The 16,756-nt window shown below is 44.1% G+C and overlaps 1 pseudogene across 1 annotated transcript; it reads right to left on the bottom strand.

Moving 5' to 3' along the window:
• Positions 1 to 13,524: 13,524 nt before the first annotated feature.
• On the bottom strand, positions 13,525 to 14,983 carry LOC309556496 (annotated as a pseudogene). Its single transcript has 2 exons — positions 14,635 to 14,983; positions 13,525 to 14,075 (listed from the first exon to the last, which is right to left on the bottom strand). The product of its transcript is annotated as an uncharacterized misc_RNA (transcript).
• Between the last annotated feature and the right edge of the window lie 1,773 nt (positions 14,984 to 16,756).

The following is a 16,756-nucleotide window of genomic DNA, read 5'->3' as shown; positions in this document are numbered from 1 at the left end:
ATTTGTACCTGATGAAAAATCGTGGTCCAAAAGGTTGTAAATTCAACTTTATGTTAGTCTAATAAAATGCATAATACTACATATTCCATCTTTCAGCTTTCAATATTGAAGATGCCTGTGGAGCCCATAAACCTCCTTTTTCTAATATATCAAAAATTATAGGGATGTATAGTGTTCATTTTGTTTGATTTTGATTGAAGTCATGTTTGCGAAACCGAGAATGTAAACTAAAAACATAGGCACAACACACTGTAAAATGGGAAAATAAGCTGTGCAGGTAACCGATGGGGAAAAAAAAGTTTAGAAGGAACTATTTTTATGACATAGTAAAATTGGCCTTTTGTAATGTGAATGGAACTATAGATTGTATATGGGGGGAACTTGAGTAAAGGGTCTCCCAGGGTCAAAGGGTGCAAGTGTGACTGCATCCACCAGTAGTGAGTTCACCTTAGAACAGGGACGCACGGTGAGGTCAGTGGCTGGTGAGGCACTGGATAATATCAGAGCCAGATACAACCCCTACATTATTTAGTGAATAAACCCCACATTAACATTTAGTGAATAAACCCCACATTATCATTTAGAGAATAAACCCCACATTATCATTTAGTCAATAAACCCCCAAATCACCATTTAGTGAATAAATCCCCACAGTGTAGCCGAGCGATGTGAGATGAAAAATGTCATCTTCATCTTCAGCCAATTGGCTTACCCTTAAAAACCCACGTGCAGGGCCGAACTGGGTATGAAAACCAGCCTTGGAAAAAATGACATACCAGCCCCATAGCATTGCGTCATTATACCAGCGCAACGTCATTTTCAGCGCAACGTCCCTCCCCCTAATACAATGCTGACCCTCCTCCCCCTAATTCAATGCTGATCCCCCTCCCCCTAATTCAATGCTGATCCCCCCTCCCCCTAATACAATGCTATTCCCTCGGCCCCTCCCCCTAATACAATGCTGTTTCCCCCCCTATCCCTAATACAATACAGACCCCTTAGTAAGCCCCCCACCCAGTACAGACCCCTCAGCAAGGCCCCCTCTCAGTACAGACCCCTCAGCAAGCCCCCCTCCCAGTACAGACCCCTCAGCAAGCCCCCCTCCCAGTACAGACCCCTTAGTAAGCCCCCCTCCCAGTACAGACCCCTCAGTCAGCCCCCCTCCCAGTACAGACCCCTCAGTAAGCCCCCCTCCCAGTACAGACCCCTCAGTAAGCCCCCCTCCCAGTACAGACCCCTCAGTAAGCCCCCCTCCCAGTACAGACCCCCCAGGAGCCCCCTCCCAGTACAGACCCCCTCCCAGTACAGACCCCTCAGTAAGCCCCCCTCCCAGTACAGACCCCTCAGTAAGCCCCCCTCCCAGTACAGACCCCTCAGTAAGCCCCCCTCCCAGTACAGACCCCTTAGTAAGCCCCCCTCCCAGTACAGACCCCTTAGTAAGCCCCCCTCCCAGTACAGACCCCTTAGTAAGCCCCCTAACAGTACAGACCCCTTAGTAAGCCCCCCTACCAGTACAGACCCCTCAGTAAGCCCCCCTCCCAGTACAGACACCTCAGTAAGCCCCCTAACAGTACAGACCCCTCAGTAAGCCCCCCTCCCAGTACAGACCCCTCAGTAAGCCCCCTCCCAGTACAGACCCCTCAATAAGCCCCCCTACCAGTACAGACCCCTTAGTAAGCCCCCCTACCAGTACAGACCCCTCAGTAAGCCCCCCTCCCAGTACAGACCCCTCAGTAAGCCCCCCTCCCAGTACAGACCCCTTAGAAAGCCCCCCTCCCAGTACAGACCCCTCAGTAAGCCCCCCTACCAGTACAGACCCCTTAGTAAGCCCCCCTCCCAGTACAGACCCCTCAGTAAGCCCCCCTTCCAGTACAGACAGACCCCTCAGTAAGCCCCCCTCCCAGTACAGACAGACCCCTCAGTAAGCCCCCCTCCCAGTACAGACCCCCCAGTAAGCCCCCCTCCCACTACAGACCCCTTAGTAAGCCCCTCCCAGTACAGACCCCTTAGTAAGCCCCTCCCAGTACAGTCTACAGACCCCTTAGTAAGCCCCCCTCCCAGTACAGACCCCTTAGTAAGCCCCTCCCAGTACAGTCTACAGACCCCTTAGTAAGCCCCTCCCAGTACAGACCCCTTAGTAAGCTCCTCCCAGTACAGTGAACAGACCCCTTAGTAAGCCCCTCCCAGTACAGTCTACAGACCCCTTAGTAAGCCCCTCCCAGTACAGACCCCTTAGTAAGCCCCTCCCAGTACAGTCTACAGACCCCTTAGTAAGCCCCCCTCCCAGTACAGACAGACCCCTCAGTAAGCCCCCTCACCTGCGATCACATCACATGATGGTGCGTGACGTCTCGTCTGTGTCACAGGAGGAGGGATCATCCTTGTCTGTGCCGTGACAGACATTCTTCAGCAGCCGCCACTGCCAGCCACAGCCAGTCAGCTCGCCTTATGTACCAGCACCGCTGGCGATCCGCCGCGCAGGGGCAGCCGCCTTGTGAAGTCACGCAGCTCACAGCGGCTGACGTAAAAGAGACGGAGCCCAGCGGGGGGGGGCAGTGCAGGCCTGCAGCGGCCAACCATCATCAGCGGCGACCAGCCCCAATCAATGCAGTGGCCGCCAATGCTTAAAGTGGCGCTGCGGGCGGCCTTGTCTTAAAGCGGCCCCAGGACCGGTGGCCCACCGGGAAATTTCCCGGTATCCCGATAGGCCAGTCCGGCCCTGGCCACGCGTCAGTACGCAGGCAGTCAATCAGATTCTATTGAATCAGGAATCTATTGGATAGGAGATTTTTAGTTTTTATTTCTGCCTTATGCACCAGCCCTGTAAATGCTGAGATTTCACTGGTCAAGGGCTGTTACAGAATGCAGAAATAAAAAATAAAAATTACACTGCGCTCTATATAGCTACCAACAGTCCTGATTTTATTAAAACAAGTCTTAATGTTGGTTAAATTAGTAAACTTTGAGAACTAATGAAAGTGCCATATATAATCTATATAACAAAAGGAAATAACTTTAACCACTTGCCGACCGCCGCAAGTACATATACTGCGGCGGTCAGCCCCTCCCATGAGCCACCGGAAGCGCGCTCCTGCCCTTGCTCATTCCCTGACATCCCCGCGCGAGTGACCGGTGGCTCCGATATCCGCCGGCCACTCGCGATCGTCGGTTACACCGGGAGAAAGGCAGACGGCTAATGTAAACAAAGCCGCCTGTCATTCCCCCTGGTGTAACAGCGGAGACTATTTGATCCTGCTATGTAGGATCGTATAGTCTCTGTGGTTACATCACAAGCCACGCCCCCTTGACAGTTAGAATCACGCCCCTAGGGACACACTTAACCCCTTGATCACTAATAAAGTTAACCCCTTCCCTGCCAGTGTCATTTTTACAGTAACAGTGCATATTTATAGCACTGATTACTGTAGTAATGTCACTGGTACCCCCAAAAGTGTCATAAATGTCAGTCAGGGGTCTGATCTGTCCGCCGCAATGTCGCAGTACTGCAAAAAAAATCGCAGATCGCCGCCATTACTAGTTAAAAAAAAAAAAAAACAATAAAAGGGACATAAATCTTTCCCGTAGTTAGTAAACGCAATAACTTTTGCACAAACCAATCAAAATCCGCTTATTGCGATTTTTTTTACCAAAAATATGTAGCAGAAAACAAATTGGCCTAAAATGTTTAAACATTTAGATTTTTACATTTTTTTTGATAATTTCATATTAAAAAATGTGAAAAATATTGTTATTTTTTCAAAATTGTCACAATTTTTTTGTTTATAGTGCAAAAAGTAAAAATCACACAGGTGATCAAATACCACCAAATGAAAGCTCTGTTTGTGGGAAAAAAAGGACGTCAATTTAATTTGGGTACAGCATCGCACGACTGCGCAATTGTCCATTAAATTCACACAGTGCGAATCGCAAAATAGGCCCTGGTGTTTGAGCAGCCAAATCCTCCGGGGCTTAAGTGGTTAAACATTCTCTGATTATATATATATATATACTGTAGCACCTTCATTAGTTCTCATAGTTTACTTATTTTAACCAGCATAAGGTTTTGTTTTAGCATATGTAAATGGCGTTCACACCACACACGAGAGCAATAATTGTAGCACTAGACTTCCTCTGTAACTCTAAACATTTAACTTGTCGCCAATGGAGATTTTTAAGTCCTGAAGTGTGGCACCTTTCCACAAGTGTGCGCAATTTTAAAGTGTGACATGGAGGTTCTATCAATTTTCTATAAAAAAAATTATGATTTATTTTCATGTAGGAGAGAAGTGTCAGAATTGATCCGGGTGGCAAGTGGTTAATTACCATAACTAAGTAATATACAAATAATTATTATATATTGTTTTTAAGATAATTTGCTATATTTTCTAAAGCTGTACTCAAGCAGGTGGCTTAACGGACAAATTACTGAAGTCTAAAGGTATAACCTCACACCAGTAATTTCACAGTAAATAGATAAATAATAAATTATTATTAACTAAACTCCAAAAACCCTGCGCTAAAATAAATCCTAAAACCAAATCACCATTGCTGATGTTCAAAAAATAATACATAATCCATCATGCATCGCATACTAGCTCATTATGAAATACTTACCTTAGAACGAGCCCCCGCCGTGCCGCCCGCTCACCTGTATGACGGGCGACATGTCCAGGGATCGCATCCGGCCATCTGATTGGCCGGAGCCGCGGTGACGTCACTCCAGCGCACGCGCGCGGGAGCCGATGGTCACGGCACGGGGCTCTGAAGAAACGGCACCAGCGGCCGTTCCTTCAGAGCGCATGCGCCAGTGACGTCACTGGCTGCATGTAAGGTAAATATCTCCTAAACGGTACATGTTTAGGAGGTATTTACAGTACCTATAGTTAACGCTTATCATAGGCTTACCTATAGGTAAAAGTGTCAGAGGAGGGTTTACTTCCTCTTTCAGTACAAATGAGTACCCAGTGAAAGTCCAAGAAAAAAAGTTCCAATGTTGACCCAAATAAAGTGCTGAGGTGCCTCACAACTTCAAGCCCATGCAGTGAACTGTGCTTTTCGCCCTCTTGTGCTTGCACTTACCAAAATATGTGGACCCCTTAGCAATATTGTGTGTGAGTCTATTGGGCTGTACATGGTAAGTGAGAGGATGTCACATCTCATGAATCTTGTGGCTTGGCATTTAAAAATGGAGAAGAGAGAATCCCAATAGTGTAATAAAGCCTTGTTTATTGGTAGAAAGCATTAAAATTACACTTACAGGGTTGCAGACAAAGTATAGCATTGGGTAAAGCATAAAACAGCAGGGCAGTCAATCACCAGTTCCTCATTGACATCACAAACCGATTCTGGTTCCTAAGTGATGTCACGTCCGGCTAGGGGTGGAACGCAGGTGGAGGTTTGCGTTCCATGCCCACCTTGCGGCATGGACTCAGACTGAGTGATTGACTGCCCTGCTGTTTTATGCTTTACCCAATGGCACTTCCACTTTTCCTGCATATGCTTCTTGGGCAGATCTTTGGGCTAAGTCTAGAGCAGTGAACTTGTGTAATGCACTTGGCACATTTTATATAGTCTTCGCTTTTATTGCACAAGAACTTACACTGGATTTATTTATTATGGATTTATTAATTTAATTTTTTTACTCATGGAAATGGAGGGTGCTGGTTGTTCAAGGCCTGCCCTTATGTTAGGGAGAGTATCTGTGTCTTTCATGTCTTTTTTGTCTTCTCTTCTGGGGGGTCTCTCTTTGGGAGATCACTCACCAAGTACTTGGAGGACCAGCTTTTGCAGGTTCCATAGGTGTTAGCTCAGATCTCGTCAGGAGGCAATCACGATGATATTACAGCCCTTCAGTTGCTAACCCCCCCTTTATAGATAGTGAATTCTCTCCCATCCGGCCGGGAGTTATGACAACACACAGCACTCAAACTTAGTGCAGTCACAACTGATTTTATTGCAAGTGAAGCTCATATTTAAGGCATGTTTTGAGCGGGAAAGACTGCTCCAAACTGGTTTACAATTCATCAGTCAATAGCACATATCAGACAGAATAGTACATAAAAGGGCCTTTGCTTTCGCCATGCATTTGTGTCAATATGAGGTGTTCCCGTATCTGAATTTGTGTCCTGTGACAGAGTCGCCCCGTCTGCATTCAGTTGTCATGTGTTAATGTAAGCAATTGTCAATTGTTTATGGGTGGTGTCAGCAATCTCTATGCAACATGTCTTGTAATCTAAATGCAAATTATCCAACTGTCAAGTGTTCAAATGAATGAATGGACAGGTGGTTTAACATGTCGTCTAAATACAAAATATAGCTGTCTGCTGTCCAAGGTTGTTATGAATGGTTGTCAGTCTTAGCTCGTTACTATGTAAATGCAAGGGCCCATATTTCATCATGGAATGGGCATAAATTGAAATATATATGAAATGTGATAAGGCATGTTAATAAAATCTTTTAATAGGAATGCCCCACCAGGAGCCTTTGCACCCTGGGGTGGTTAAGGGGTTGTGGCTCATCCTTTCAGAGGCTAGTCTATTACTGTACCCTTGTGCACTTATTTCTGTGTGCTGTGATTTCAAGGTTCACCTTTTTTTGTTCACAGGGTTTTAACAAGCTCCACACTGTGGAGCTCCTTAAAATATATATAAAAAAAAATAAATACATAAAAATAAAAGAGAGTGTGAATCTACACAACCTGGGACATAAGAGGTGTTCTAGAGACAATTGTAAAACATTAGGTATCACTACATGCCATGGTGGCAATGGTCACCAGAGCACATAGAGCCGGTTAATCTCCCCAAGTAGGGCAAAGAGTTGTTCTGGGGACAACTGTAAAATATTAGACAGTTCATCAATTTCTGTCATAGTGCCAATGGTTACAGAGCAAATAGAGAGGATAAACCTGTCATGATTTAGACTACAATCTTCCTGCCTGTGTAATTCTTACTGCCTTGCTGCAGTGAGACCTGTAATTCCATTTATATGTGTTGTTTGGCTTTTGTGCTCATCTATGGGTGTTGCTTGCTATTCTGCGGGTTTATATTTCCTTTCCTTTCTATCACTTCCTGGCCCGCCTTCCACTTTGATTCCCTATATAGGACATGCTCAATGCAGCCTTCATTGCCTGAGCAACTTCCTAGTACTTCAGGCTCCTATTTGCCTACTATTACATGTGTAGCACCCTACAAGGTAGGTGCTAGGCAAAGTATAGTGGGTCTTGGCTGCCTAACAGCCAAGCCAAAACTTATTTTCAGCTGGGCTTTCATGTCTCCCAGGTGTGGCTGCTGAGAGGGGAGTCTCCCCACTGGCTCCATGAGAGGATTCTCATTGGGCAGTGGAGGAAACCCAATTAGTGGCCCATTCAGGCCTGTATATACCCCAGAAGGCAGATTCTGCCGCAGAGGATTCTGGGAGTGGGTATAAGTTTGAGGGGAACGCATGACGCAAGGTCTTTGGCGGGAAGTAGAGTCCCAGGAGGGAGAGTATGGCTGTCTCTCCTCCTGTCAGAAGAATCGGGTGTCTCGGGCAGCTTGCCTGAGAGTGCAGAGAGACAGCTGAGCTGCAGAAGGGATCCAGTGTGCTGAGGACCAGCGGAGCAAGAGGCGCCTAGTTCCAGGAAAGCATTCCAAGTTTGTGAGTACTGTGAACTATCCCTGGGGGTCTGCCTAGCTGTGAGGGGACCACTCCGGTGAAGGTCCAAGGGATCCAGGACCTAGCTAGCAGTAAAGGGGGTGCCTAGTCAGAGGACCCTGAAGTTTCAGGGGGGTGCCTAGTCAGAGGACCCTGAAGTGTCAGAGGGGGTGCCTAGTCAGAGGACGTTGAAGTGTCAGAGGGTGTGCCTAGTCAGAGGACCCTGCAGTGTAAAGGGGGCACCAGCAGTTGGGCCCTGAAGAGTTAATGCGTACAGTGTGAAGTGTCCAGTGTTAAGAGTTGCAGCAGCACAGGCAGTTACAAGGAGATACCTCAGTCAGTGAAGGGCTGGAGGGAGCTGGTCACTGGAATTTTGAGCTAAACAGAGTGTACTACAGTCCTGTATCTTCTGAGTTAACCAGAGTGTTAAAGTTGAAGTTCTAGCACAGTTCAGAAAAGCAGTATTTTTAAGCGCCAGGAAGCATTAGTTGGCATTCAGCTGGCGTCAAGACAGCGCAAACAGGCATTTTCTGTAAAGTGTCCCAGTTAAACCTAGTTGAGCCAGAGGAGTATCCCACTCATTCCCTTCTCCCATCCCCATTACAAAATAAACAAAACAAACCAAAGATGCCAGAATGGTCATTGTCTCAGTGTTTGCACTTGGGTTCACAACTTAAATGTGTTGGACGTGTTACCGGTAACAATGGCAGACCCATATCAAGCTCAATGCCTGGAAATACTGCTATACTTATATTCAGTATCTGACTTCCTGTGTACTGCTCCAGGCTTCATCTACGGTTTGTCTACCATTTGTACTTGCTTGCCACCCGCCTTGACCACGGCTTGTTTCCACGGATTTCCTTCTACCCCCTGCCATTCGTACTCTGCACACATGATTGGTCTCCGCATCTTCAGCTGGGCATACCTGGGGGCCAGGACCTGGTTCCAGTTTGATGCAAGTCCATTCCCACCCTCAGGGGCCCTGTTGAAGAAGCAGGCTGAGGCTGAGACTTTGCGCCCTGGGGAACCCCAAGTTGGCGATCTACAAGGGCCCGGCTCACTATCCCTGAAACCTGACAAAATCATCCCAACCTGGGACTAAGATGGATTCCGAAGAGAACTTCAAAATATTGGATATTCCATCACTATCAGTCGTGATAGCAATTGTCACCAGAACAAATAGAGAGGGTGAATCTCCCCAACCTGGGACAAAAGGAGGGGGGTGTCTGAAGACAACTGTAAAATATTAAATATTTAATATCTCATCTGTAACAAAACCACAACCCACACTGTACTTGTGGACTTCCGTCAGTATATGGCTTCCTCCCCGATGTGAACATAGATATAAGATTTTCCAGCCGCCCCCCATACAAAGCTAGCTGACAACTTAGCTTGTGCTAGAATCTTCTCTTTATTGAACAGTCACACAGTTTTTATACAGCATGGACATCCCCCTCCTGATCAGATTACCACACACAGGTCAGGGGTTGCCTGATTGCATTATCATATGCAGATGAAATTGTATACAGAAATAGAATTAACCTGAACTAATTATCTAGCACCTGGAAAAAAAACAATATGTAAATTCACTAACAATTAAGAATGGGACAGACAGGCTTAACAGAATCCACCCCACACCTCAATACACAGACAAAAGTGGCAGACATTGAAGTTCAATACGCATTATCCTACAGTAAGTGTAAACACAGAACCCATTGAAGCAATCCAAACTATATTCTCAGTGTCCATTAAGTATCTGTCTTTCACTCCCAGTGACGGTGAGTACCGCCACATATCTTCCCCCCCAAAGGTAGACTAACCAGGTAGCAGACCTCCAATCAGTCTGTGCCTGAGTTAGTCAGGTAACAAGTCCCAAAGAGTCAATCCATCATGGCAGCTTCCTTGACAAAGTTCCACATAGTTTTTACGTTTGTTCCGAGAGGGCGCATGGATCACTCATAGCCGACCAGTCGGTGGAAGTCTGGTTTGGGCAGGCCATACTGGGCTTCTTGGTCACCCTGTGTCCCTAATAGACACAGGGTGACTTACATATTAGAGGGGCCTAGGGGGCTGAGAGAGGTATTTCCCAACCTCTCAAAGGAAAGCTGTGTTCCACGTGCCCCCCAACCAAAGTGACTCTCGTCACATCATCACTTTCTGATGCGGTCTCAATGGTCACCAGAGAAAAGTGAATTTCCCTAACCTGGGACAAATGGGGGTTCTGGAGACAACTGTAAAGTATTGGAAAATCCTTCACTATCTGTTGTGGTTACAATAGTCACAAGAACAAAAAGAGAAGGTGAATCTCCAAAACCTGGAACAGGGAGGAGTCCCAGCAACAACTGTATAATATTGGATATTCCATCCTGATCTGTTGTGGTGGTAATGGTCACCAGAGAAAATGGGAGGGGTGAATATTCCCAACTTTGGACAGAGAGGTGTTCTGGAGACAATGGTCACCAGAGCAAAAAGAGAGCGTAAAAAAAAAAGAGTTCCTGCAATATGACCAGGCTTTCAAAATTTCACAAAGATCAGTTCCTATTGACGTAGGTATGTCCCCAAAACGACATCCCCTGAGAACTCTGCACCTACACCGGTGATTCTCAACATTTTTTTAGTCAAGGCATCCTTTCAAATTCTATACAATCCAATCTGGAGCCACCCAATTCTATAATGTACAGAGCTAAACTAATAGTTTTACCTAATGTATGAGTAGCAGCCACACACATAGGACACCCAATAATAGAGTTAATTAATGCTTACAAAGCAAATACACCTTTGCACACTGTACTGACTAGTATTCCTGTGTTTCTGCTCTACCTCAATTTCTCTCTCTTACTCAGCTAATGTGACCCCAGTGCTGATGGAGGAGAGGCAGGGGTTGGACAGCCAAGGATTTAGGCATCTGATGTCTTCCTTATAAACAAATTAAATCATTGGTTGTTAGGATACCAGCAGCTGGCCAGCACAGTGCTTTGTGTAACAAAAATGCAGACTTGATTCACTTGTAGGTGTGGCCTGGCATACTGCCCACAGGGAACTGTTTGGTGCTGCAAAGTATACTAATGTAGTGATGTCGTAAACCCTGCAGAAATGGGGCCACCACCAGACCAGTACACTTACAACGAACCAGACAGAGTACATTACAAAATGGAGACACCTGACAGCATCCGACATTGGAGGCCAAAAACAGGCCCAACACAGGAAGACTACTGATGGTGCACAGCTACTATCCCTTCTCTGTTCCTCCTCCATAGGAACCTGATCCTATGCTACTCCAACTTCCCCTAGCCAGTGGGAGATCTGTCTCTAACGTACCCACATGCAGAATGTGCGCCAACCCAAAAGGGACAGTGCTTTTTATAAGCACTGCCCACCTCAAAGATGAAGACCATGGAGCCCTCTAGGGACCTGGTTCTCCTTCTCCTCTACTCTCTCTGCACGGCAACTGCCGGGTAGCATGCGCCTGCCTACACACTCGCTGGCTTGTTGACAATTTTTGGCCAGTTTGGGGCAATTTTTATGCACTTTGCCAAAGGCACCCCTGAAGAATCCAGAAGTTACCCCAGGGTGTTATGGCACTGTCCTTAGGGGCTTATCCACTAAACTGCTCACACTAGCAGCAATTCAATGGACACTACTCATACACCCTATACACCCTCTTATAACACTGTTTTTAGGGCTTATTCACTAAACTGCTCACTCTAGCAGCAATTCAATGGATACTACTCATACACCCTCTATATAACACAATATTTCATCCAAATGTTCTATATTTAGTGACCATGCAGTATCCTGCCCACTATGTTAGTTGTATCAAATGGTGGATAACAACAAAATGTATTATTCAGGTTTAACTGGACAGCCACTGAAATATCTCGTGAATATTTAAAATGAAAACAGGCACCAAGAGCATTTTTGATAAAAAAGCATAAAACAAAACGTTACTGGACATCATAAACACATAACAGTTTGCACATAACTTTACAATATAAAAACGACAATATAGTTACAATGCAAATCCAGACACAAGGATTTGGGGGAAGCTTGTAAAAACTGCTTGTGAAAGCTTACAACATAAAAATATGAAATAACAAGGAAATGTCCAAAATCTGTGGTATTGGGGGGCCACAGGTTTTTTTTACACCAGTTCTACAAATAATTGGCCAGTAACTGTTGTCACTGTGTGTAGCAGAGTTAACACAGCAAAAGAGGCCAAATTTTTGCAGGACTAAAATACACTCTTAGAAAAATATACTGTTAAATAAATCCCACTTCAATATGTGGTATTTGGGGGGCCACTGGTCTATCACGCCAGTTGTTCAAAAAATTGACCAGTGAGTGTGTCACTGTGTGTATTAGACTTAACACAGCAAAAGAGGCAATATTGTTGCAGGACACAAATACATTTATGAAAGTATACTCAGATAACAGGCTTCCCTACACACAGTGCATGTCTAAGCTCTTGGGAGCAATGTTTTGGTGTAAAAGAAATCAATACATGCATATGGAGAGGGGCACAAACAAGTAGAGGATATGTGGAGTTCTGCAGTCCAGCAGGCATGTCTGACACCGGTGCTTGAGATGTTAGTGCAGCAGCAAAGTTGGGAAACCATTGGACTTCTGCCACATCATCAGGTATTTTTCTGCCACTGCAACATTTTTTAATGTCACGTGACATCAGAAGGGGGCAGTGCCACTGGGTGATGTAACTGGGTGGCCTCACCCCTTGCCAATTTAAGAATTGTCAAAGCGCAGAGAGGGCAGATGACAGGAGGCCTCCCAGGAGGCAAAGCATTTTTTTTCTATTTTTCGGGTACTGCGAGCGTCGTGATTGACAATGGATGTACATCGAGGGACACTATTTTTTTCTTTTTTTTTAAAAAAGGACTTGTCAAAAACTGTTTCCTGTGGTTGTTACTTTTTGACACTTGGTGAATGGGTAGGGGTACGATGTACCTGATACCCATTCACATAGGGGAGGAACCGGGATCTGGGGGCCCCCTTGTTAAAAGGGGTTTACAGATTCTGATAATTGATAGTAACTGATAGATGATAGTTAGTAACTAAGTTAAATTAGTAATAAAATAACTAATTACCAGGGAAAGTAACAATTGCGTTACTTTAAAAAAAAAAAAAAATCAAATATGTCAAATAACTTGGATGCCCCCAATATTAAATATGTTAAATGAATGAAATGGACACTAAATAGAAGCAATTAATATTATAAAAGAGTGTACAGTAATCTACACTATTTTAATGTTGTTTTGGGACAAATATATTATTTTAAATATGATCATTACTATAGTGGAACAATAAAACACAATAGATGGCTTAGAAATGTTATTATTTATTGCACAGACCTGAGACCACAACTGGCCAACAAACAAGTCTCAAAATAAATGGTGCTTCTTAGAACTGTACCAAAAATAAGTAAATAAAAAAATAATGAATACACTCTTTGTTGTGCAAAATAAAAATATGAAACCTTCACACAACTTCCCAACTGGTAGACATACTGGAGCCTACTTCAAGTATTTTATAATACTGAACAATGTACCAATATGAAACATATATATTTAAACAGGTAATGAAAAATTGTATTACCTGTTTACGTATATCAGTGACATATTTTTAATTTGCACAACAAAGAGTGTATATTTTTATTGCTATTGTTTAATGAAAAAATGCAAAAAAAAAAAAAAAACACTGTTCCCTTTGCCTCTATTCAAATCACTTCCATTATTTTCCAGATAAATCCAACTTTAGCTCCTAAACATTCATTCGTCATTCATTCATTCATCATCAATCATTTGATACACTCCTACCCAACACTCATCCATAAATGCATGCATTCATTCATCCATCCATTCATCCACCAATAGCATCCTTTCATTCTCCCCATCCATCCAAGCTATCCATCCTAAGTATTAAACCAGTATTAAACCAGTGGTTGTATCTCAAACCCAGAAGCTTCTCAAGCTTTTGGTCAGAGAGCCTATTCCTCTTTGGAGTAATGACAAGTTTCCCAAGACTAAAGAGTCTCTCTACTGGGGCACTGGACGGAGTGGCTGCATTATATCTAAGTGACATTTTCTTTATTAGTACAAATCCATGAGTCTATCCCTTGTGCTCCTGATTTAAAATAATCTGTGACTTGACTTTTAGCGGTAGAAGAGGTGTCATCCTCTTCCTCAAAGGAAAATAACTCATCCTCTATGGCTGAGTCTCTGCCAAGGCGGCTTGTTGATGTACTTTGGTAGTGGTACCTGCTTGCTAGACTTGGCCTAGGACAAGTTTCCGGCACTCTGCCAGCAGAGTTGCCTTGGCCTTGTCCTTTCTGACCTGTGTCCAAAGCCAACGTAGTTTGAACTTGGGCAGAGTCACAGCAGCCAAGACAGCATCCTCGCTTCCCAGCACCTCTGCCAATCTTGTTTGATTGCCTAAAATGATAAGAATGCAAAGAACATAATATTTTTTAATTTTATTTCAGGTACTTGTATAGTGCTGTCAGTTTAAGTGTATCCAAAGGTTGTCTTTGGGAAATATACGTATGACATGAGTGCTGCCAGCATTGCTGCAGAGGTTGAAGGGGTGGGAGGTCAGCCTGTCAGTGCTCAGACCATACGCCGCACACTGCATTAAATTGGTTTGCATGGCTGTCGTCCCAGAAGGAAGCCTATTCTAACATTCATACATACACATACTAGGGCCAATTTAGACAGGAGCCAATTAACCTACCACTACCAGCATGTCTTTGGAGTGTGTGTGGGGGGGGGGGATGAATAAAATAAGATGCAATTCTTGGGTGACTGTTTAAAGATATTTAAATAGATTCTTACTGTCACAACTGTCTCTGGAAGGTCAACTAGGATTTTCAGGCCACTCTTCATTTCCAAGGTCTTGAAAATCATGTTCCATAAGCCTGTACATTTTCCATAGCGCTTCTGTATATCACTTTTGTTTGTGGTTTTGACAGTAACCACTTGTCAACATCAGTACATGAAACAAGGTTTAAAGTGTGAGCAGCACACCTCTGATGTGGCGGCAAAGAGATCACAATTTCACCACCATCATCATCATCATCACCATCACCACCGTTTTGCAATACATCATTAATGTCCGTAAAAGTCACCTCCTCCTCATCATCCTCAGTGTCCTCCTCCTCAACTGGCTGCTGGTATCTTTTAAAGGCCTTGACAAAATTGGAGCCATTATCCGTGACAGTTGATGTAATTTTATGGGATATGCCATAGGATGAATGAATGCTGTCAAGCTGAATTCCAATAATGTCATGAGTATGACGACCCTTGAATCTTCTGCATGCTAGTGCTGCTTTCCCTCGCTTCATGCTGTTTGGATTTATGCGATGCACGGTTTTGACAAGATAGCTTCAAATCATTGGTTGTTAGGATACCAGCAGCTGGCCAGCACAGTGCTTTGTGTAACAAAAATGCAGACTTGATTTACTTGTAGGTGTGGCCTGGCATACTGCCCACAGGGAACTGTTTTGTGCTGCAAAGTATACTAATGTAGTGATGTCATGAAAAAATAGGGGCCACCAGACCAGTACACTTACAATGAACCAGACAGAGTACATTACAAAATGGAGACACCTGACAGCATCCGACATTGGAGGCCAAAAACAGGCCCAACTCAGGAAGACTACTGATGGTGCACAGCTACTATCCCTTCTCTGTTCCTCCTCCATAGGAACCTGATCCTATGCTACTCCAACTTCCCCTAGCCAGTGGGAGATCTGTCTCTAACGTACCCACATGCAGAATGTGCGCCAACCCAAAAGGGACAGTGCTTTTTATAAGCGCTGCCCACCTCAAAGATGAAGACCATGGAGCCCTCTAGGGACCTGGTTCTCCTTCTCCTCTACTCTCTCTGCATGGCAACTGCCGGATAGCACTGCGTCTGCCTACACACTCGCTGGCTTGTTGACAATTTTTGGCCAGTTTGGGGCAATTTTTATGCACTTTGCCAAAGGCACCCCTGAATAATCCAAAACTTACCCCAGGGTGTTATGGCACTGTCCTTAGGGGCTTATCCACTAAACTGCTCACTCTAGCAGCAATTCAATGGACACTACTTATACACCCTATACACCCTCTTATAACACTGTTTTTATGGCTTATTCACTAAACTGCTCACTCTAGCAGCAATTCAATGAATAACACTGTGCTTAAGGCTCATCCACTAAACTGCTCACTCTAGCAGAAATTCAATGGATGCTACTCATACACCCTCTATATAACACAATATTTCATCCAAATATTCTATATTTAGTGACCATGCAGTATCCTGCCCACTATGTCAGTTGTATCAAATGGTGGATAACAACAAAATGTATAATTCAGGTTTAACTGGACAGCCACTGAAATATCTCGTGAATATTTAAAATGAAAACAGGCACCAAAAGCAGTTTTGATAAAAAAGCATAAAACAAAACTTTACTGGACATCATAAACACATAACAGTTTGCACATAACTTTACAATATAAAAACGACAATATAGTTACAATGCAAATCCAGACACAAGGATTTGGGGGAAGCTTGTAAAAACTGCTTGTGAAAGCTTACAACATAAAAAAATGAAATAACAGGGAAATGTCCAAAATCTGTGGTATTGGGGGGCCACAGGTTTGTTACACCAGTTCTACAAATAATTGGCCAGTAACTGTTGTCACTGTGTGTAGCAGAGTTAACACAGCAAAAGAGGCCAAATTTTTGCAGGACTAAAATACACTCTTAGAAAAGTGTACTGTTAAATAACATCCCACTTCAATATGTGGTATTTGGGGGGCCACTGGTCTATCACACCAGTTGTTCAAAAAATTGGCCAGTGAGTGTGCCACTGTGTGTATCAGACTTAACACAGCAAAAGAGGCAGTATTGTTGCAGGACACAAATACACTTATGAAAGTATACTCAGATAACAGGCTTCCCTACACACAGTGTATGTCTAAGCTCTTGGGAGCAGAGTTGTATAAAGTACTCGAAACCCATACTTGAGTAAAAGTACAAGTGCTCGATCAAAAAGTGACTTGAGTAGAAGTGGAAGTGCTCGATCAAAAAGTGACTTGAGTAGAAGTACTAAAGTATTCAACATTTCTTG

The sequence above is a fragment of the Pelophylax lessonae genome (assembly GCF_965119305.1).
Source record: "Pelophylax lessonae genome assembly, chromosome: 1".
Lineage (NCBI taxonomy): Eukaryota > Metazoa > Chordata > Amphibia > Anura > Ranidae > Pelophylax > Pelophylax lessonae.
This window is presented reverse-complemented; position numbering and strand designations above follow the sequence as displayed.